The sequence below is a fragment of the Scyliorhinus canicula genome, chromosome 3 (assembly GCF_902713615.1).
Source record: "Scyliorhinus canicula chromosome 3, sScyCan1.1, whole genome shotgun sequence".
In the NCBI taxonomy this organism is placed as follows: domain Eukaryota; kingdom Metazoa; phylum Chordata; class Chondrichthyes; order Carcharhiniformes; family Scyliorhinidae; genus Scyliorhinus; species Scyliorhinus canicula.
This window is the reverse complement of record NC_052148.1, coordinates 117914757-117938266: the sequence shown is the minus strand read 5'-3', so window position 1 is coordinate 117938266 and position 23510 is coordinate 117914757. Positions and strand designations below refer to the sequence as shown.

Sequence of the window (23510 nt, the reverse complement as noted above, 5' to 3'; positions counted from 1 at the left end):
GATCTCACTTTGACAAAGCGATGCTGACTATCCTTGATTAATCCTTGAAAACTAAATGGATTCTGACATTGCCCCTCAAGGGCATCATCTCTTTCCAAAACTACAATGACGCCTGTATTCAGTACTGCCACCTCGCCTCCTTTTTCCTTCTCCATCTTTTTTGAATGCTTTTGTTGCTACCACGGTGTGTCGTTAACACATATGCGGTGGACAATAGACTGTGAGTTTACTGTGTTTAATCAAATATTATTTATTCACACTCACACAATGTTATAGTTAATCATTCCATCAACACAAGTTATTCTACAGAGTACTCAACGTTCATCCTAGACCTTAACTTAACTTTAGAGTGTCTAGCAAGTACCAGACAGATATTGGCATTTATGTCCTATCGTGCTCAATGTCAGGTCCTTGATCTGTTCCTGGCTCTGATCTTCCTTCTGTTGGTGGCGTGAAGGTCCATCTCGTTGGTGGCCGATGAAGATCACCATTGTTTCGTTGCTGCCGCAGCGAGTGACATTGTAACGTGGTGCAGCATCTTTCACCCCTTTTCAGCAGTCCCTGGGTCATTACCAATCAACTGATCAGGTTCTACCACATTGATTACGGGGTGTGCACTCACTGGCCATGTCTCTAGGTGTTAGGGGCACGTAAGCCCTTCCAAATAAGGAAAGCAGGTGCCCTTGTATCTGGCAGACATTTAAAAAAAAAAAAAAATTTTTTATTGAAAAATTTTGAATTTATACAACAATAACGCACCATAGTAAAATACCAAAAATAACAATCATATTAACAATCATAAACATTCGCCCCACCCCCATGCACAATACAGCATTTTAACAACAACGCAAATCAACACAATATAATGTTACAGAATAGAAACTACAATAAGGAACACACCGCGCCCCCCCCCCCCCCCCCCCCCCCAAGAAGTCCAGAAAAGGCTGCCATCGTTTATAGAACCCTTGTATTGATCCTCTCAGGGCAAATTTGACCCTTTCCAGTTTTATAAATCCCGCCATGTCACTGATCCAGGTCTCCACACTTGGGGGCCTTGCATCCTTCCACTGTAGCAGAATCCTTCGACGGGCTACTAGGGACGCAAAGGCCAGGACACCGGCCTCTTTTGCCTCCTGCACTCCCGGCTCCACCACAACTCCAAAAATCGCGAGTCCCCACCCTGGTTTGACCCTGGATCCAACCACCCTCGACACTGTCCCCGCCACCCCCTTCCAGAATTCTCCCAGTGCTGGGCATGCCCAGAACATATGGGTGTGATTCGCTGGACTCCCCAAACATCTGGTGCACCTATCCTCACACCCAAAGAATCTATTCATCCTAGTCCCGGACATGTGGGCCCGGTGCAGCACCTTAAATTGGATGAGACTAAGCCTCGCACATGAGGAGGAAGAGTTGACTCTCTCCAAGGCATCCGCCCAAGTCCCGTCCTCTATCTGCTCCCCGAGTTCCTCCTCCCATTTAGCCTTCAGCTCCTCCACTGATGACTCCTCCACCTCCTGCATTACCTCATAGATGTCAGACACCTTCCCCTCTCCTACCCACACCCCCGAAAGCACTCTGTCCATCGTCCACTGCGATACCAGCAAAGGGAATCCCTCTACCTGTCGCCTAGCAAACGCCTTTACCTGCAAGTATCTGAACATGTTCCCTTGGGGAAGGCCAAATTTATCTTCCAGTTCCCCCAGGCCCGCAAACCTCCCGCCAATAAACAGGTTCCTCAATTTGCTGCTGCCCGCCCTTCGCCACCCCCTAAATCCCCCATCCTTGTTCCCCGGGATGAACCGATGGTTGCCACCCAGTGGAGCCTCCATCGAGCCCCCTGTTTCCCCCCTATGCCGCCTCCACTGTCCCCAGATTCTTAGGGTCGCCGCCACCACCGGGCTCGTGGTAAACCTCTTAGGGGAGAGCGGCAACGGCGCCATTACCATGGCACCCAGGCTCGTACCTCTACATGACGCCATCTCCATTCTTTTCCACGCCGCCCCTCCCCCCTCCATCACCCATTTACGCACCATTGACACATTGGCCGCCCAATAGTACCCCAGAAGGTTGGGCAGCGCCAGCCCGCCTCTATCCCTCCCTCGCTCCAGGAACACCCTCTTCACTTTCAGAGTCCCATGCGCCCACACAAAGCTCAGAATACTGCTAGTCACTCTCCTAAAGAAGGCCCTGGGGATAAAGATGGGCAGGCACTGAAAGAGGAACAAGAACCTCGGAAGCACCGTCATTTTGACAGACTATACCCTCCCCGCCAACGATAATGGCAGCATGTCCCACCTCTTGAACTCCTCCTCCATCTGATCTACAAGTCTGGTGAAATTATGCTTGTGAAGAGTCCCCCAGTCCCTGGCCACCTGCACCCCCAGGTACCTAAAGCTCTCCCCTGCCCGCCTAAGCGGGAGCCTACCAATTCCTTCCTCCTGGTCTCCAGGGTGCACCACAAACACCTCACTCTTGCCTAAATTTAATTTATAACCTGAAAAGGTCCCAAACACAGCTAGCAACTCCATCACCCCCGGCATCCCTCCCACCGGGTCCGCCACATACAGTAACAGGTCGTCGGCATACAACGACACCCTATGTTCCTCTCCACCTCGCACCAAGCCTCTCCACCTCTCTGAATCCCTCAACGCCATCGCCAGCGGCTCGATTGCCAGTGCAAACAACAAGGGGGACAGGGGGCAACCCTGCCTGGTCCCTCTCAATTACGTCCCTCCTCTGCTCCAAGAAAAACAACCCCAGTTAATCCAATCTCACTTCATAGCTAAAACTCCCTCGCCCAGGCAACATCATGGTAAATCTCCTCTGCATCCTTCTCAGTGCTATCACATCAATCCCATAATGTGGATTCCAGAACTGCACACAATATTCTAGCTGTGGACTAACCAACATTTTATACAGTTCTAGCATAACCTCCCTGCTCTTAAACTCTATGCCTCGGCTAATAAAGGCAAGTATAAGGGCAGCACGGTAGCATGGTGGTTAGCATAAATGCTTCACAGCTCCAGGGTCCCAGGTTCGACTCCCGGCTGGGTCACTGTCTGTGCGGAGTCTGCACGTCCTCCCCGTGTGTGCGTGGGTTTCCTCCGGGTGCTCCGGTTTCCTCCCACAGTCCAAAGATGTGCGGGTTAGGTGGATTGGCCATGCTAAATTGCCCGTAGTGTCCTAAAAAGTAAGGTTAGGGGGGGGGGTTGTTGGGTTACGGGTATAGGGTGGATACGTGGGTTTGAGTAGGGTGATCATGGCTCGGCACAACATCGAGGGCCGAAGGGCCTGTTCTGTGCTGTACTGTTCTATGTTCTATGTACTCCGACCTCCTCCTATTCGTGGCCACGTACGCCATCGGGGCCTCATATAGCAGCCTTACCCATCTAATGAACCCTTCACCAAATCCAAACCTCCCCAACACCTCCCATATATCCCATAAGTACCCGCACTCCACTCTATCGAAGGCCTTCTCTGCATCCAGCGCCACCACTATCTCTGCCTCCCCCTCAATCGCCAGCATCATGATGACATTCAACAATCTCCGCACATTCGTGTTCAGCTGCCTTCCCTTCACAAACCCTGTCTGGTCCTCGTGTACAACCCCTGGTACACAGTCCTCTATCCTGGTGGCCAGGACTTTTGCCAGCACCTTGGCATCTACGTTGAGGAGAGATATGGGCCTGTATGAACCACACTGCTGGGGGTCTTTGTCCCTCTTTAAAATTAACGAGATCAGCGCCCACGACATTGTCGGGGGCAAAATCCCCCCTTCCCACGCTTCGTTGAGTGTCCGCACCAGCAAGGGGCCCACTAGGTCCACAAACTTTTTATAAAATTCCACCGGGAACCCATCCGGCCCCAGTGCCTTCCCTGACTGCATCTGCCCGATCCCCTTAACTAGCTCCTCCAGCTCAATCGGCGCACCCAACCCCTCCACCTGCTCCTCCTGCACCTTCGGGAAAGAAAGCCCGTCGAGGAACCTCTTCATTCCCCCCCTCTCCCCCGTTGGCTCCGACCGGTACAGTTCCCCGTAAAAGTCCTTGAAGACCTCATTCACCTCTCCCCCCTTCCGCACCACATTCCCACTCTTGTCTCTCACTCCAGCAATTTCCTTAGCCGCATCCCGCTTGCGGAGCTGATGAGCCAGCATCCTACTCGCCTTTTCACCATGTTCGTACACTGCCCCTTGTGCCTTCCTCCACTGTGCCTCCGCCTTTCTAGTGGTCAGCAAATCAAATTTAGCTTGCAGGCTGCGCCTCTCCCCCAACAGTCCCTCCTCTGGTGCCTCTGCATACCTCCTGTCCACCTCCAGCATCTTTCCCACCAGTCTATCCCTCTCACTCCTCTCCCTGTGTGCCCGGATGGATATCAGCTCCCCACGAATCACTGCCTTCAGGGCTTCCCAGACCATCCCCACCTGAACCTCCCCCGTATCATTCACCTCGAGGTACCCCTCAATACTTGCCCGGACCCTCCTACACACCTCCTCCTCCGCCAACAACCCCACATCCAACCGCTACAATGGGCGCTGGTCCCGCACCTCCCCCATCTCCAACTCTATCCAATGCGGAGCGTGGTCGGAGATTGCAATGGCCAAATACTTGGCCTCCTCCACTCTCGGAATCAGTCCCCTACTCACCACGAAGAAATCTATCCGAGAGTAGACCCAATGTATGTGGGAGAAGAAAGAGTACTCGCGTGCCCTCGGCCTCAAAAACCTTCATGGATCCACCCCACCCCTCTGATCCATAAACCCTCTCAGTACCTTGGCTGCCGCCGGCCTCCTACCCGTCCTAGAGCTGGACTGATCCAGTGAAGGATCCAACACCGTATTGAAGTCCCCCCCCATGATCAGACCTCCCGCCTCCAGATCCGAGACCCGTCCCAACATACGCCTCATAAAGCCCGTATCGTCCCAATTTGGGGCATACACACTAGCCAGTACCACCTTCTCTCCTTGTAGCCTGCCCGTAACCATAACATACCTACCCCCCTTATCCGCCACCACCTCCGCCACTGCCTCAAACAACACATTTTTCCCCACCAGAATCGCCACTCCCCGGTTCTTCACATCCAACCCAGAGTGGAAAACCTGCCCCACCCATCCCTTCCTCAGGCGGACCTGGTCCGCCACCTTCAGGTGGGTCTCCTGAAGCGTTGCCACATCTGCCTTTAGCCCCTTCAGATGAGCCAGTACCCTCAACCGCTTCACTGGCCCATTCAACCCTCTCGCATTCCAGGTGACCAACCGGATCAGAAGGCGTCCCGCCCCCCTCCCATGTCGACTAGCCATAGCCCGTCGACTGCCCGCCCCAGGCCAGCACCCCCTGCCCGACCCAGTTCCCACGGCGACAACACCTCACCTCTGTCCCCCCAGCCCCCACCAGCTCCTTCCTGACCCTACCAGCAGCAACCCGGTATTCCCCTTTCCCCCCCACCCTTCCCCCCAGGCTAGGAACCCTCCTAGCCGCGAACCGTCCTCCATTGTACTTCCGTGGGTCAGCTAACTTCTGCTGACCCCGGAAACTCCCGCCAATAACCTGACCCCTCCCAAAGTGGGATCATCCCCCAATCTATCCCTCCTCCAGGCACCGCTCCAGCGCGGGGAAGAACCCGCCTCCCCCGTCACAATCTCCGCCCCCCAGCCCCGCAGCGCGGGAAACCAGAGGAAAGCCCGCGCTTTCGCACTGCCCCACCACACCCTTCTGACGCAGCTCCCAAATACCAGCCCCACTCCATACCCCCAACCCGACATAGAATACAACAAACCCCCCCGACCCTCCCCGCAAGATACACAACTCGAACAGTGCCCCACAGCAAAAAAAACATAGCAGAACACCCCCGTAAATAACCATATCAAAATTGTAAAAGTACAAAAAAAAAGAGAACACAGCAACAGCAGAATCCAGCACTAAAATATTACAACCGACCCCGCAACCCCCAACCCCTAGTTCAAGTCCAGTTTCTCCGTCCGCACGAAGGCCCACGCCTCCTCCGGGGAATCGAAATAATAGTGCCGGTCCGAATAAGTTACCCACAGGCGCGCGGGCTGCAACATTCCGAACTTTATCTTTTGCCTGTAAAGCACCTCCTTCGTCCGATTAAATCGGGACCGCCGCTTAGCCACCTCCACACTCCAATCCTGGTAGATCCGTACTACCCCATTCTCCCACTTGCTGCTCTTCACCTTCTTGGCCCAGCGCAGCACACTCCCGATCACTGATCGGTGGAACCTCACCAGCACCGCACGCGGGGGTTCATTCTCCTTAGGCCTCCTGGCCAGTACTCTGTGTGCTCCCTCCAGCTCCAAGGGCAGATGGAAAGACCCAGCCCCCACTAGCGAGTTCAGCATCGTAGCCACGTAGTTTGTCAGGTCCGACCCCTCCAGCCCCTCCGCAAGGCCCAAGATCCGCAGGTTTTTCCGCCTCATGCGGCGATCAAGCTTCTCGAAGCGTTCCTGCCACTTGTTGTGGAGTGCCTCGTGCCCCTCCACCTTACTCACGAGGACCACGGCCTCCTCCTCTCGTTCAGTGGCCTGTGTCTGCAACTCCTTGATGGCATCACCCTGGGTGGTCTGAATCTCGAACAGCCTTCTGTTTGTTTCCTGCAGAGAGCTCAGTACCTCAGCTTTGAAGTCTGTGAAACAGCGCATGAGAGCAGCTAGTTGCTCCTGGGCCCACAGCCTCCACTCCTCTGGAGCTCTGCCGGCGGCCATCTTAGATCCCTTCCCCCGTTTTTTCTGGGGAGCTGCTGCTGCTTTTTCCCCCTTTCCACTCCGAGTTCGAGTCATGAACTGCGGGGAAAGTCGTTCAGCACACCTTCCCCCACCGGGAGACGTCGAAAAATTTCCGTTTTGGGCTCTAAAAAGAGCCTAAAAGTCAGTTTAAACTGGGAGCTCCCAAATGTGTGGCTTCCCACGTCATCACAGCCACCGGAAGTCCATCTGGCAGACATTTGTGATTGACAGTAGAACATAGAACATAGAACATTACAGCGTAGTACAGGCCCTTTGGCCCACGATGTTGCACCGTCCTGTGAAACCCTTCTAAAGTCCCTCTACACTATTCCCTTATCGTCCATATGCCTATCTAATGACCATTTGAATGCGTTTAGTGTTGGCGAGTCCACTACTGTTGCAGGCAGGGCATTCCACGCCCTTACTACTCTCTGAGTAAAGAACCTACCTCTGACATCTGTCCTATATCTATCTCCCCTCAATTTAAAGCTATGTCCCCTCGTGCTGGACATCACCATCCGAGGAAAAAGGCTCTCGATGTCCACCCTATCTAATTCTCTGATCATCTTGTGTGCCTTAATTAAGTCCCCTATTAACCGTCTCTCTAACGAAAACAGCCTCAAGTCCTTCAGCCTTTCCTCATATGATCTTCCCTCCATACCAGGCAACATTCTTGTAAATCTCCTCTGTACCCTTTCCAATGCTTCCACATCCTTCCTATAATGTGGCGACCAGAACTGCACACAATACTCCAAATGCGGCCGCACCAGAGTTTTGTACAACTGCAACATGACCTCATGGCTCCAAAACTCAATTCCTCTACAAATAAAAGCTAACACACTGTACGCCTTCTTAACAACCCTCTCAACCTGGGTGGCAACTTTCAGGTATCTATAGACATGGACACCGAGATCTCTCTGCTCGTCCACACTACCAAGAATCTTACCATTAGCCCAGTACTCTGCCTTCCTGTTATTCCTTCCAAACTGAATCACCGCACACTTTTCTGCATTAAACTCCATTTGCCACCTGTCAGCCCAGCTCTGCAGCTTATCTATGTCCCTCTGTAACTTGTAACATCCTTCTGCACTGTCCACAACTCCACCGACTGTAGTGTCATCTGCAAATTTACTCACCCATCCTTCTACGCCCTCCTCCAGGTCATTTATAAAAATGACAAACAGCCACGGCCCCAAAACAGATCCTTGTGGCACACCACTAGTATGCTTCCATTGTTCCTGGGATGGCCTGGAGATGGCCTCTTTCCTGTGTATTGTAAAGTCTGGGCTGCAGCCTGCTCATCAATGTTTATTTGAGCTGCAGGCTGCTTGGCCTTAAACTTGGCCAATTCTCCCAGCATCCTATGTAGGGCGCCACCTTAGGTGGCCATTCGACCACACTTTGTATCTTTGAATATTAAGTATTTTTAAAGCCACCTCTCCATTTTTGCCCCTACACCATCTTGTGCCTGTAGCTCACCTACCTATTCACCACACTTTGTTTATTTACATATATGCATTCTAAACCTGTTTCTGCGTTCCTCATATACTTTCCTAGTCGACCCCTACTGAAAATGTACTACTTTCTTTGCTATCTAGTGCAATCCAACATTTCTCTCCTTTATGTGCCTTATTCCTTTTTTCTACTTCCATATGCTGGTGCCCATCTGCATGCCAATTTTTAAACCTTTCCCAACTGCACTAATGAGCTTCCCCACAAGGTCATTGGTCTCAATCCTGTTGAGATGCAGTCCGTCCCCATTGAATGTGTGCCTCCTGCTCCAGAATTTATCCCAATGCCCCAAGAATCTGAAGCTCTCCCTCCTGAACCATGCCTCAAGCCACTCGTGATCCTCTTTATCTTCTATTGCCCACATCACTGAGTGTAACCCAAAGATCTAGGGCTGAATTCACCGTTTTTGAGAGTAAGTGCGGTGGAACTGTGGGATTTTATGTCAATCCTGCTTCCAGTGAGGGGCTAGCAGTCACGCCGAGTAAAACTCCCGGCTCCTACGATAAAAACGGCTGGAGAATGACTGGGTCCATGGCTGTGCTTGCGCAGGTGACGACCTGCAGCGGACCCAACCTGCCAGATAGTTCCCCCTGGCCACCCCCCACCAGTCCCCCCCAGCCCTTGCATAAGCACCCACCGGCCAGCAGCACGGCTCCCGCCCCACTGTGGCGGTGCTGGATACAGTCAGCAACCGCCACACCAGGTTCCTGACCACTGAGACCACACGTCGACTGGGCGGTCAGGAACTCGGCCCTTCAGGTGACGCCCTAACGTGCGGCGCACGACACAATGATCCCATTTTGGAGGGGGCGGAGGGATACAAAACCTGCGTCAAACAGATACCTTCCCCGATTTTGGCATCAGAAGGGATTCTCCGCCTGATCGCCGATTACTAAATGGACATCAGGAAATGGTGAATCCCGCCCCAACTTCTTTAATTCCTCCTTAGTTCCTGAAAGTTTGACAGTAGGACTTGAAAGCTGCCCTCTATATGCCAGTAAAAATTATACATTTTCAAACTTGTCCATTACAGAACTATTAGAGGTAGGAAACTTCTGATGTAGGCCTAAGGCTCAGAGATCAAAAGTCCACAGAGCCAGTCCTTGAACTGTCATGGGTTAGCTAATCTTGCTTGATGTACTAGTGGAGTGTTGCAGTTACCCTCATCCACTTGTCGACCAGAGAGGCTTGAAATCTCTACCAAGTTGTGCTGAAGTGTTGACTTGAACAAGAAATAACAACACTAGGGGAAGAGGGGAAAATACATTTTAAAAATAACATTCAGAATGTAAATGATTGTCCCTTCAACATCAACTTTTTGAACAACAGAGAAAGGTCCACAGGTAGACTGTATTGTGAGCAAGCATTTGTGCACAAATATTTAATGTAGCCAGCTTCGTCAATGTCACTCCACATTGGAGGAAAGACACTTTAATTTGGTTTATTTTTACAAATTTTGCAAAATACTGGAATACATTAAAGAAATACAGTTTTCAAATTATAAAGTTGTTGCTTGGTATTACTTTTGGAAATTCATTTTCAAATACAGCGAATTAGATTAACCCCGTATAAAGACAGAAAAATGAAGTGGGGCAAACAACTGACGCTAATTTAGGCTAGTCGGGAAAGAGCTGATATGGTATTGCTATGTTCACTGTAAGAACAGAAAGAATCGAAAGTAAAGCTGCTGGACTGTAAAGTAATTAGGAATCTGGCCCAGATTAACAAGGGAGAAAAGTTAGCAAACGTATTGAAAGATCAGTGGTAGGAAATGTTCAAATGTATCGGCCAGGAGATGCCTCCTTACTTGGAGGCTCCCATTTGGGCCAATTCCATGTTTCTGATAGCTGAGCCTTATTCATCATGCAGTGTAACACTGGCTCCCTTACAGGTCAGGAATGGAATGACCTGGGCAGCACGGTGATACAATGGTTAGCATTGCTGCCTCACGGCACCGGGATTGCAGGTTCGATCCCAGCTTTGGGTCATTTTCTGTGTGGAGTTTGCACATTTTGCCCGTGTTTGTGTGGGTTTCGCCCCCACAGCCCAAAGATGTGCAGGCTAGGTGGATTGGTCATGCTAAATTGACCCTTTAATTGGAAAAAATTAATTGGGTACTCTAAATTTTTTTAAAAAGGAATGGAGGGACTCTCGCTAAAGGTAAGTCTGGCTTCAGTCCCTCTGCATATGCGACCTTATAACAAAGAGGCACAGTCTCTGCCTCCCTTATTAGAATGAGTGGAAATTCCCAACTATGGTTGTCTTTTTCTGAGCTGTTTCATTGGATTGATGTCCAGTGCTCCAGTTGGAAAAATTTGATCCCACTAATTCCCTAAAGGTGCTAGATTAAGTTGATAAAGTCCTTAAAAAGGCCAGTAAGATTATGGGCCTTTTGGTCAGGCAAAGGTTAGGGCACTCTATACAGTTTGGGGCATTAAAACTATAGAATACCAGGATGGTACCAATGATTTCTTTTGTTCCTTGTTGAAATGTGTTAAGGATGATCATCTCAGATCGAGTGTATTCAAAAGTGGGTATTTTGTATCTGTTGATTATATTCTTTATCAAAGAAGGAGCATATATTCTGAAAACTATAACCATCTATTTTGCCTGGGATACTGCTTATCTGGTTGCTCCATTGATTATTTGTCTATGGTCGAATATAAATTTTAATCCCACAGCTTTCTGAAGACAAGGAGAACCCATGAAGGTTCAGGTTATATTCAGTAAGCCAAATACAGTACAGGGGTTTTTCCAGCCCTACTTTATCAAGTAGGATGTGCTGGCCTTGGAAAGGGTCCAGAGGAGGTTCACAGGAATGATCCCTGGAATGAAGAGCTTATCATATGAGGAGCGGTTGAGGACTCTCGGTCTGTACTTGTTGGAGTTTAGAAGGATGAGGGGGGATCTTATTGAAGCTTACAGGATACTGCAAGGCCTGGATAGAGTGGACATGGAGAGGATGTTTCCACGAGTAGGGAAAATTAGAACCAGAGGCCACAACCTCAAACTAAAAGGACAAACCTTTAAAACAGAGATGAGGAGGAATGTTTTCAGCCAGAGGGTGGTGAATCTGTGGAATTCTTTGCCGCAGAAGGCTGTGGAGGTCAAATCACTGAGAGTCTTTAAGACAGAGATAGATAGGTTCTTGATTAATAAGGGGATCAGGGGTTATGGGGAGAAGGTAGGAGAATGGGGGTGAGAAAAATATCAGCCATGATTGAATGGTGGAGCAAACTCGATGGGCCAAGTGGCCTAATACTGCTCCTATATTTTATGGTCTTATTGTCTTATTGAGAATATAAGGAACCAGTTCACTAAGGGTTAAGGCTTTGACACTGAACATGAGAGAAATATTTAAGTACAAGACTCAAAAATTTAGCAAAATGCTCTGACCTTTAAAATAGTGTAAATCTGGTGGGAATAGAGGGATACGGACCCCGGAAGTGCAGAAGATTTTAGTTTAGACGGGCAGCATGGTCGGTGCAGGCTTGGAGGGCCAAATGGCCAGGGTGGGATTCTCGGATCATGAGGCTAAGTGTTGGCGCCGTCGGAAATGCCGTTGCGTTTCTCAATGGCATCAACATGGCCCCAGGATCAGCAATTCTGGCCCCTACCGGGGCCATGGCGCTGGAGCGGTTCACGCCCCTCCAGCTGCTGATCCGGCCGAGGAATGGGCGCCGGGGGATGCGCGCATGTGCATTGGGTTCGGCGTGAACCCGCGCATGTGCAGTCCCGCCGGTGCAATTTCCGCGCATGCACAGCATCTCCCTTGACCGCGCTGGCCCCAATGCAACATTGCGGAGGAATACAGGGGCCGGCGCAGAAGTAAGGAGGCTGGGAGATAGAGAGGCCGGCCCGCCGATCAGCCCCGATCGCGGGCCAGGCCACATCGGAGCCCCCCCCCCAGTTGTCAGTTTGAAGTCAGTCGCAGTTGTTTATTTTTGTAATTTGGTATGGCTTTTAATTTGACCTAAGGACTTTTCAGATTGAGACTTTGACCAAATCTCCACTCCTGAGGTGGGTAGCTCAAGTCGGCAAGTTCAATTGTTTGGCAGAAGTGCCTCAGCGAAAAGTGCCCCGATTTGCATGGTTTTCGCTCCAGGTTGAGGGGAGGGTTGTGGTGGATGCCGGATGGAGTTGGGCCCGTTGCCCTCAGACACAGATCAGACATGGCACAGGGGCTGCCAAGTGCTAAGGTGGCTGTTTAGAAGGCCCACCTCATTTCCCTGGGACATTATCCCAGTTGCTTTGTTAAATATCAGGCCCTTTAGCCATCACCCCTCACACCTGTCAGCCGTCACACTCTTCCCATGTCCAAACATGCCATCCCATTCCCCCACACATCCCAATAGCCTTACATACCCTCCATGCCAATCAACGGCTCCCCACCCATTCCTAGGGCCCCCATGCAGCCCCATGCCAACTTAGTGCCAATTATGCCCCCATTAATATCATTGGCCCCTTATAACCCCAATGCCTAATTAGTGCCAAATCATGCTCCCTTTAGCAACCTTGTTCCCTTACACCCTCTCTGCCAGTATTCACCACAGGCAGCCAGGAGTCATGCTGAGATGAAACTAAAGAAAGTTCTAGGTATCTATTGCAGAATTCAATATTTCAAAATACTCTCATTCATGAAAGCCCATTCAATACATTTAAATCCTTGAATGTACTTAAACATAATTGTATTTATAGCCCCACATCAAAGACAGCTAATACTTCAATAACCTCTTTGAGCTGTCAGTCAAACTGGATTGCAACCTCCCCTGTGGGGTCAGGTCGAGAGGTGGCTTTGAAACCAGGAAGAGATTAGCCATGATCTGATTGAATGGCGGAGAAGGCTCAAAGGGTTGAAGTGCCTACTTCTGACCCTAATTCTTGTGTTCCTATGTTCAGTGAGCTAATGATAGGTTTGGAAACTAACCATGCATTAATAATCTTATAATGATAGTAAAATGATATATTAATTAGGGTTGTGTCAACAAGCAGCTTTTGAAACTGTTGGAACAGACGTTTTCAACTCTCACAGACAGAAGCAGGCAGTTTTTTCAATTTTTTAGAAGTATATTTATTGAGATTTTACATTTTACAAAATAATGCAATAAAGCTGCAAAATAATACATCACCATAAACAAAGAAGAGCAAAAACAGAAATGGCTTAATCTATATGAGCACCAAATGGAACAGGAGAATGACATCACAACCATTTAATACCATCATTAGACAGATCGAGATACCCTTATCACCCCACCAAAGACCAAGGGAGAAAAAGGATAAGTTCATGAAAATATGACATGGGCGGCATGATGGCGCAGTGGTTAACCCTGCTGCCTACGGTGCTGAGGACCCGGTTCAATCCCGGCCCTGGGTCACTGTCCGTGTGGAATTTGCACATTCTCCCCGTATTTGCATGGGTGTCACCCGCACAACCCAAAGATGTGCAGGTTAGGTGGATTGGGCAAGCTAAATTGCCCCTTAATTGGAAAAAAATAATTGGGTACTCTAACTTTATAAAAAAAATGAAAACATGACATCATAACAAAATGGCACTCACACTCTCACGCCGCACAGCCCCGCAATCATCATGGGAACCTCCTCTACCGTGATTGGGTGCACGCTAACATACATTCCCCACAGCTCCAGCAGGGCCAATTGTACCAATGACCCAACACAGCCTTCTCTTTCCGGGTTCCAGACCACCTTCACCCATGTAGGAGCCAGGATTCATCATACCCACCCTTGAAAAAACAAAAGCAAAACACGGAAACCCCAGATCCATGGGGAGTTACTTACATACTGCAGAATGCAACTAAATCCCGAAAACAGCCCCAGGACAGAACCACAATTATAAAGAGAGCAGAGGAAGAGAGGACCGGCAACAATAGTAACCATTTCAGTTCATGGTTGAGCCCATCGGGCTTTCCAGGGTAGAAAGTAAGGAAAAGAAGAGGGGGAAAAGCAGACCCACCCAGACTATCCTGCCAGATAATAACACCCATTCATGAAGAGGAATACAGGACACTCATTCAATAAGAGGGTGACCCACCCCCTCCAGGAGGAATGTCAGAGTATCCACCAAGGCACAGGACCCAATCCACCCTTTACCCAGCCCCGGCTTCACTCATCCTATTCATAAACAAGACAGAGGGTGACAAAAAACACTCCCTTTCCCCAACCACAAGGATTATAAGACACAATAACCAGAAGTAGTAAAACTGTGCTCAAATCACACTTCCCATAATTCATTCAAAATGATCTTGCTTACACAGGATAAGGATAATCAATGGCACAGGCCATCATGCTCACATTTCCCACTTCCCTATAGGGAAAAAGGCAACAATAAAAAAGTCATCAACATGATCAGTAAGGAGTAACGATCAGGATTATCAAAGAACCACAGGGATAAAGATTTCTTCCATGTCATGTAAGAAGGCAAGGATCAGTGAGTACTCTCCAGGATCTCTCTCAAGATTCCATCGATCGAAGCGTGAGACACCATCATGCCCACCATGCCGACTCACTGATGTCCAGGCAGTCCACAGTCTAGGACCTGGCTGGGGGGAATGACTCAACACTCTCAGCCATCTCCCACCCTTCACGATGAGCATTGAGAATAGGTAGATTTAGGATCAGATTGATGGGTCCTACCACCCCCTGGCCTCGCAGACAGGATACGTTGTGGTCCATCGAATCTGACACACCCAACATCCAAATCAAGATTGCCAAAGCATGGCAGCCAATTCTTGAACTCAGTCAGGAATATATCTCCCATCTCTCACTAGGGACCTGGCTTGGGGACATCCAGCCCGGTCCCCATCTCCCGAACCTTGCAGGAAAATCGACACACCATGCAGCAGGATTTGAACGACACGAAGGTGGCCCCTAACCAGAGACAGTGTACTTCCACCACTTTCCTAAAGGTACCCCGGTGTCCTTCGACAGTGAGCTCTAATAACTTGCAACACAAAGCCAAAATTCTCAATCAAGGCAATATCTTCGATGGTGGCCTACAGCCGATGCACACAGCATCGCCATTGCAAGCTGGGTCCCAACGCAGCCTACTCTGACCACCACGAACAAACGAGGATTTAAGAATTTTCTCTTGCCTCTTTCTCGCAAAAAGACCAATCAGGAACTTCCAGGGACATTGCGCAAGCCATATAGCCGAAGAAAAAACAATATGAAATGTGCATCAGGATGAAATGACAATCAGAGCCAGAGCTCACAAAAACACAACCACTTCCACGCTCACATCACGTGACCCCTGTTTATTAAATTTTTAAAGGGCTGACCATTTAAATAACTGGCCAGTTTGACATTGTACAGAACTTGTATACCTTTCAAAGGCATGTATGACCTACCCAAAGATTTGTAACTCACACAGTGCAAGATAAAGTCCAACTCCAGTGAACATTGAGTTCAATTGGCCTTGCTGTGTTTTGGGGTTTGCACATGTGGGAGCAAATCCCAGCCTTGTACCTATACCCACCCATCTCCATGGATGAAAATAGGGGACGGGATTCTCCCACCCTCGGCGCGGGGGGGAGAATAGTCATTCATGCCGGAAATCTCGTGCGACGGTGCTTCTGCGATTCTCTGTGGACCCACCAGACGCGCACGTGTGACATGGCGCCGGTCAACAGCCCACACAGCGATTCTCCACGTTTAATGGGCCGAGTGCCGCCGAGTTCCGCTGAGTCCCACCGGTGTGGCTCACATGTGATCCCACCCGGCGGGACCTTGGCATTCTGGCTGTGGGGGCGGTCCTGGTGGAGGGTCCTCCACAGTAGCCAAGCCAGTGATCGGGAGCCCCTGTAGAGCTCCGCCATGTTGCGCGTAGCCGGCCGTTGTGTGCATGCACTGCCGCACGGGCGTAACTGCAGGGCTCCGCCAGCAGCCAGAGCTGCGGGACGCTCGCCGGGGCCCTGCTAGCCCCGTTGAAAACAGAGAATCACGCCGGACCTTCAAGGAAAAAGTCCGGAGTGATTCTCGCCCGTTTTCCGGCAGGCCTGGGGACTCAGTCCCCAGAAGGGAGAATCCTGCCAATGATGTATCGAAAGTGGGACGGGACATCTGGAACAAGCACACACCTGTCTTTTTAAAACTTGCTGGAGTCGCCACAATGGTCCATTAACTCAGATTCCAATTCAGGGGCAATTTAGCGTGACCAATCCACCTTCCCTGCACATCTTCTGGTTGTGGGGGCAAAACCCACGCAAACACGGGAAGAATGTGCAAACCACACGGACAGTGGTCCAGAGCCTGGATCGACCCTGGGACCTCAGTGCCGTGAGGCAATAGTGCTAACCACTGCGCCACCATGCTGCCTTATTAACTCAGATTAATTAATGAAAATTCTTCTCATCTTTTTTTTTAAATTTAGAGTATCCAATTCATTTTTTCCAATTAAGGGGCACTATAGCGTGGCCAATCCACCTACCTGCACACCTTTGGGTTGTGGGGCCGAAACCCACACAAACAGGGGAAGAATGTGCAAACTCCACATGGACAGTGACCAGAGCCGGGATCGAACCTGGGACCTCAGCACCATGAGGCAGCTGTGCTAACCACTAGGCTCCCATGTTGCCAATTCTTCTCATCCTGCCTAACCATATACCTTGAAACTTGTATCGATATGCAATGCTGACTACAAGGGACTCTCTAGCTATGTCAAAGTACTTGGCACATTTCATATAAGATAGAAATTCAACCATTTTTGGCAAACCTGTGCACAGAAGTTTGTTTCTGTGAACAATAGCACAGTTGAGATAACCAAGTTGTTGTGTTGAGTAGTATGTTGCAAAAACAGGAGGTTTTTACGCCCGCTCTGACCTCATGTTGGACGTGATGATGTCAGATCAGGTACCTGACACCATCAACTCCAATCTGGATAATATGGCAGATGGACAGGGCTAGAAAGTGGAACCTTGCTCGCATAATTCTAATTTAATCAAATGGGATATTTCTAAAATACTGAATACCCCAAATGTTCAATTCCCATCCCTGGTCACCCTGCAGTCGTGTCTCCGTAATCCTGATTATATCATTCCCAGATACATGTATTTGCGCAATTAATTCATCCACATTATTGCAAATGTTCCCTGTTTAAGGCACCAAGCCCTAAGGCTTGTCTTTTTAATATTCCTTGTCCCTTTCCCATTATTTTCAAAGTGGTCCTGATTGATTCTGGCCCTTGATTTTTCTGCCTATCACTGTTCCTATTTCTATTTCTCTCTTTGTTCTTGTCCTTGATTTCCCCCTCCTCTGACTACTTGTATAGGGTTCCATTGCCCTGCCAGTTTAATTTAAACCCTCCTCAAGCACTCTAACAAATACCCCCTCTCGGACATCAGTCCTGCTCCTGTCCAGTTTGTACTGGTCCCGTCCCCCCACAGAGCCAGTCTTAATATCCCGGAATCTGAACCCCCCCCCCACCAACAACATCTCTTCTGCAACATATTTATCAGATATATCCTACTATTTCTGCTCTGACTAGCACATATCACTACATATCACGCATTAATCCTTAGATCACTACCTTTTGAAGTTCTACTTTCCAACATACTTCCTAACTCCCTATATCCCTCATCCCTTTTTTTAACATATGTTGTTTGTACCAAAATCCACCACAGCCAGTGACTGTTCATATTCCCCCTCCAGAATATTCTGTAGCTTCTCTGAGACATCATTGACCGTAGCACCAGGGAGGCAACATATCAACCAGGAGTTTCATTTGCGGCCACAGTAATGACCATCTATTCCCCTTATGATTGAATCTCCTATCACATTTCCACACTTTTTACTCCTCCCCTGTGCAGCAGAGCCAGCTTAGAACATAGAACAGTACAGCACAGAACAGGCCCTTTGGCCCTCGATGTTGTGCCGAGCAATGATCACCCGACTTAAACCCACGTACCCCGTATACCCATAACCCAACAATCCCCCCATTAACCTTACACTAAGGGCAATTTAGCATGGCCAATCCACCTAACCCGCACATCTTTGGACTGTGGGAGGAAACCGGAGCACCCGGAGGAAACCCACGCACACACGGGGAGGACGTGCAGACTCCACACAGACAGTGACCCAGCCGGGAATCGAACCTGGGACCCTGGAGCTGTGAAGCATTGATGCTAACCACCATGCTACCGTGAGTGCAACAAATTTGATTTCTGCTGCTTTCCCCTGAGAGGCCATTCCTCTCAACAGTATCCAAAGTCGTATATCTGCTTTGCAGGGGAACAGGAAGCTTGAGAAACTGGGCATCACCACCAGCAGCAATCAAGCTTCTCCCGGTACAACAGTCGAAAACAATACAGGGAAATCCATTGTCAACTTGTCAGACTACACCCTTCAACCAGACGAAATCGAAGTCCTCAGCAGAGGGCTCAATTTCTGCACCACCACCAAAATGGACCCCATCAGTCTCGCGGCAGATACGGAGGAATTCATCAGGCGAATGAGGCTCCGGGAATTCTTCCACAGACCCCAAGAGGCCGACAGCGAACCCAGGGACACGACCAATGAACCGGAACAGCAGACCGCGAGATCTGCAGTGCAGCAACCGAAAAGGAAAGAGTCAAATTGGACCCCTCCGGAAGGCCGCTGCCCTAGACTCGACATGTATGCTCAAGCCGTCAGAAGTCGTGTCAATGCCAGATTCATCACTCGCAATCACAAGGCAGCCTCAAACGTCACCCAAGCACAACGCAACGCCATCCGCACTCTCAAGACCAACCGCAACATCGTCATCAAACCAGCAGACAAAGGAGGGGCCACCGTCATACTGAACAGAACAGACTACTGCAAAGAAGTATACCGACAACTCGACAACCAGGAACACTACAGGCAGTTACCCGCAGATCCAACCAAGGAACACATCCGCCAACTCAGCAGACTGATCAAGACCTTAGATCCAGACCTTCAGAACACCCTACGTGCTCTCATCCCACGTAATCCCCGCATTGGAGATCTCTACTGCCTCCCGAAAATACACAAGGCCAACACACCAGGCCGTCCTATCGTTTCAGGCAATGGGACCCTGTGTGAGAACCTCTCTGGCCACATCGAGGGCATCTTGAAACCGATCGTACAAGGTACACCCAGCTTCTGTCGCGACACGACGGACTTCCTACAGAAACTCAGCACCCATGGACCAGTTGAACCAGGAACATTCCTCGTCACAATGGATGTCTCGTCACTCTACACCAGCATCCCCCATGACGACGGCATTGCTGCAACAGCCTCAGTCCTCAACACCGACAACTGCCAATCTCCAGACGCAATTCTGCAACTCATCCGTTTCATTCTAGACCACAACGTCTTCACCTTCGACAACAAATTCTTCATCCAGACGCACGGAACAGCCATGGGGACCAAATTTGCACCTCAATATGCCAACATCTTCATGCACAAGTTTGAACAGGACTTCCTCACCACACAGGACTTTCAACCGATGCTATACACCAGATACATCGATGACATTTTTTTCCTTTGGACCCACGGCGAGACATCACTGAAACGACTACACGATGACATCAATAAGTTCCATCCCACCATCAAACTCACCATGGACTATTCTCCAAATTCAGTTCCATTCTTGGACACACTCGTCTCCATCAAGGACGGTCACCTCAGCACCTCGCTTTACCGCAAGCCCACAGATAATCTCACGATGCTCCACTTCTCCAGCTTTCACCCGAAACACATTAAAGAAGCCATCCCCTATGGACAAGCCCTCCGTATACACAGGATCTGCTCAGACAAGGAGGAGCGCAACAGACACCTACAGATACTGAAAGATGCCCTCGTACGAACGGGATATGGCGCTCGACTCATTGATCGACAGTTCCACCGCGCCACAGCAAAAAACCGCACCGACCTCCTCAGAAGACAAACACGGGACACCACTGACAGAGTACCCTTCGTCGTCCAGTACTTTCCTGGGGCGGAGAAACTACGACATCTTCTTCGCAGCCTCCAACACATCATCAGCGAGGATGGACATCTTGCCAAGGTCATCCCCACACCCCCACTACTGGCCTTCAAACAACCGCGCAACCTCAAACAAACCATTGTTTGCAGCAAATTACCCAGCCTTCAGAACAGCAACCACAACACCACAAAACCCTGCCAGGGTAATCTCTGCAAGACATGCCAGATCATCGACATGGACACCACCATTACACGTGGAAACACCACCCACCAGGTACGCGGCGCATACTCGTGCGACTCGACCAATGTAGTCTACCTCATACGCTGCAGGAAAGGATGTCCCGAAGCGTGGTACATTGGCGAGACCATGCAGACACTGCGACAACGAATAAACGGGCATCGTGCGACTATCAACAGGCAGGACTGTTCCCTTCCAGTTGGGGAACACTTCAGCAGTCAAGGACATTCAGCCTCTGATCTCCGGGTCAGCATTCTACAAGGAGGCCTTCAGGAGACGCGACAACGCAAAATTGCTGAGCAAAAACTTATAGCTAAGTTCCGCACGCATGAATGCGGACTCAACCGGGATCTGGGATTCATGTCGCATTACATTCGGCCCCCACCAACAAGCCTGGACTTGCAGAGGCCTACCGACTGAACTGGCTTGGGACAATTCACACCTCTTTAACCTGGAGTTACCTCTCTCTCTGCATCTTTGATGATTTGATTGCCTGCAGGTGCTCGCATTCCGGGGCATCTCTGACTGTGTCTATATAAACATTTCTGGAACAAGCCTTTCCATTCACCTGAAGAAGGAGCCGTGCTCCGAAAGCTCGTGTTTGAAACAAACCTGTTGGACTTTAACCTGGTGTTGTAAGACTTCTTACTGTTGCAGGGGAATGGCCACAGGAGATTCCTGCACTGCCTGTCTAGCCCTCTTGTTGTACCTGGTGGTCATTCATTCCCATCCTTCCTGTGGAATCTTAGCCTGCAATGTGATCACCTCTCTGTATTTGCTATCCACGATACTCTACACCTCGCAGATGCTCCAGAGGGTCTCCAGCCACCGCTCCAGCCCCAAAATCCAGGCTTCCAGCAGCTGGAGACACTCCCTGCATTTGTGCTGACCCTGGGCACTGGAAATGTTCCTGGCTTCCTACATCGAGCAGAAGGAACACACCATGGTTTTGAGCTCTCCTGCCATAACTTACCCCTTTAAATTAAATCTTTTGGAAGATACTTAAAATTAAATAATATCAGCTACTCTAGGGCTCTTCTTTCCTGGTCCTCATTGCCACAGAATATAGTCCTTACAAACTATAGACCACAAAATATAGACCTTACAAACTTATAGGCCACAAAATTGAGACCTTACAAACTATAAGCCATAGAAGTAGTAAATGCTTACCCGACCATACTCACCCAATAAGCTGCTTCCACTTTCTCCGTGTCACTTTTGAATCCTGATGGCGTCTCAGGAGCTTCAAACTCCAAGCTAGCACTCCGCTCTCAGTCTCGCTCTATCTCACGCTCTTTCATTTCCCCGGCTCAGCTCTCGGTCTTGCTGTTTCTTGCATACTTTTATCCTCCCGGCACTGTCCAATCTAGCTCTTTCTCACGCTTTTTTTTTATCTCCCAGGCTCCGCTTTCAGTTTTGCTCTTCCTTGTGCTCTTTTATCCTCTCTGCTTAATTCAAAATCTCAAAAGAGCCAAAGGCTTTGCAGCAATTACGCATTTCCCCAGGGTCCAGGAAGCGATTGACTGCATGCACATTATTATGAAGGCTGCAGCTGACCAGCCCTGTTTACCTATCAACAGGAAGTGCTTTCACTGCTTGAACGTCCAGTTGGTCTGTGACCACAACCAATAGATGCTGCAGATATGCACGAGATACCTGGGCAGCTGCCACGAATCGTACATTCTGAGTAACTCTCAGGTGCCAGAACAGTTCAACTGACTTGATTTCCTGGATGGCTGACTTCTAGGTGACAAAAGCTAACCCATGAAGTGATGACGTGTGGCTCCAATGGGGCCCCCAAGAACAGATGTGTGAGAAGCTACAACAACAGTCACAGAAGCACCATGGCCATCAGAGAGCAGATAGTTGGGCTGCTGAAGATGAGGTTCAGACGCCTTGACAGATCAGGAGGAGCATTGCAGTATGCTCCTTCATGTGTGTCAATCATGGTCAGAGCCTGCTGCACCCTCCATAACCTCGCCAGTCAGCAAGGTATTGCCCATGAGGAAGAGGGGACGTCCGATTGTGGGCATTCATTTGAAGATGAGGGGGAGGATGAGGTGATGCAACTCCCCGAAAGAGACTCCATAAAAGTAGAAAGGAATTCAGAGCCTGTAGTTTGGTGACTCAGTTGGCTTTGGGTTGAATGCCGAGGTCTGCTGCTTTCAGTGCTGAGGTAGTTTAAAATTGAAGATGATGTTCTATCTGATCTGGAGACACAGCAGTAGAGTTACGTTTTTTCTTTAAAATTTCTGTCTGCTGAACATGGACAAAAAGTCAATCAAAAGCAGAAAAGCACCAAAAGCTTGCAAGTTGGGTGGAGCGAGAGAGGATGGATCTCACTCTGTTTTTCAGCTGCTTGTCTTCAGTTCTGCTTAGAAAACCTGATTTAAAAGTCCAAAGGGTAGCTTATCATGTCACTACTCTCTCCAACTGACCAGCAATTCAAATATGATTGTGTATTCCTTGATTAGGTCAAGTCTGGAAATTCCTCCTTTTTTGCCAGGGTCCCATTGTTCAAGCGATTAGGTTTGATGGTTTGTTCCAACCAGTTGAGTATCAGGGCCGTGTGCTAATGCAATAGGAAATATGGTTCACTCACGTTCCTCTGCGCTGGTTGCTTTTGATGGGTTATGTAGACCTGCCTCAATGAGGTTAGAATTTGAAATGTATAATAATGCAAATTCGGTAGCCATCATGCTGTGAGTTCAAATTACTTCAGCCTGCTTTAAGAAGATCTGTTTCTGAAAAGTTTAATTTATGTTTCCAGCCAGTGCATTAAAAATCATTATTTGATATAAAGCATACACTCATGACAATAGAAAGACATAAAAACAAGGACACATTGAATGGATACATTAAGGTTTTATAGGCTGAGCAAAGCTCAGTGTGCCGGCAATAAAAGCTGCTGTTAGTTATTATCAAATCAGTAACCGTGGTACTCATAAAAATTTCCACATTTCTCAGGTGACCTGGATTCCTCACTTTCTCTAATGGGATACTCATTCTGTGAAATAAATGGTTTGATGTTGATTTATTGTATGATGAGAAAGAGTATTGAAAGTGAAGGGAACTAAG

General features: G+C 49.2%; 1 protein-coding gene and 1 long non-coding RNA gene across 12 annotated transcripts in view; one reads left to right on the top strand and one right to left on the bottom strand.

Annotated features, from left to right (window-relative positions):
• Positions 1 to 23510, top strand: part of cracd (capping protein inhibiting regulator of actin dynamics) — a 343220-nt gene that overhangs the window by 246671 nt on the left and 73039 nt on the right. The window lies entirely within an intron of this gene.
• Positions 223 to 21931, bottom strand: LOC119962900. The gene is made up of 2 exons (XR_005459988.1): positions 21617 to 21931; positions 223 to 689 (listed from the first exon to the last, which is right to left on the bottom strand). It is a non-coding gene; the product is annotated as an uncharacterized LOC119962900 (long non-coding RNA).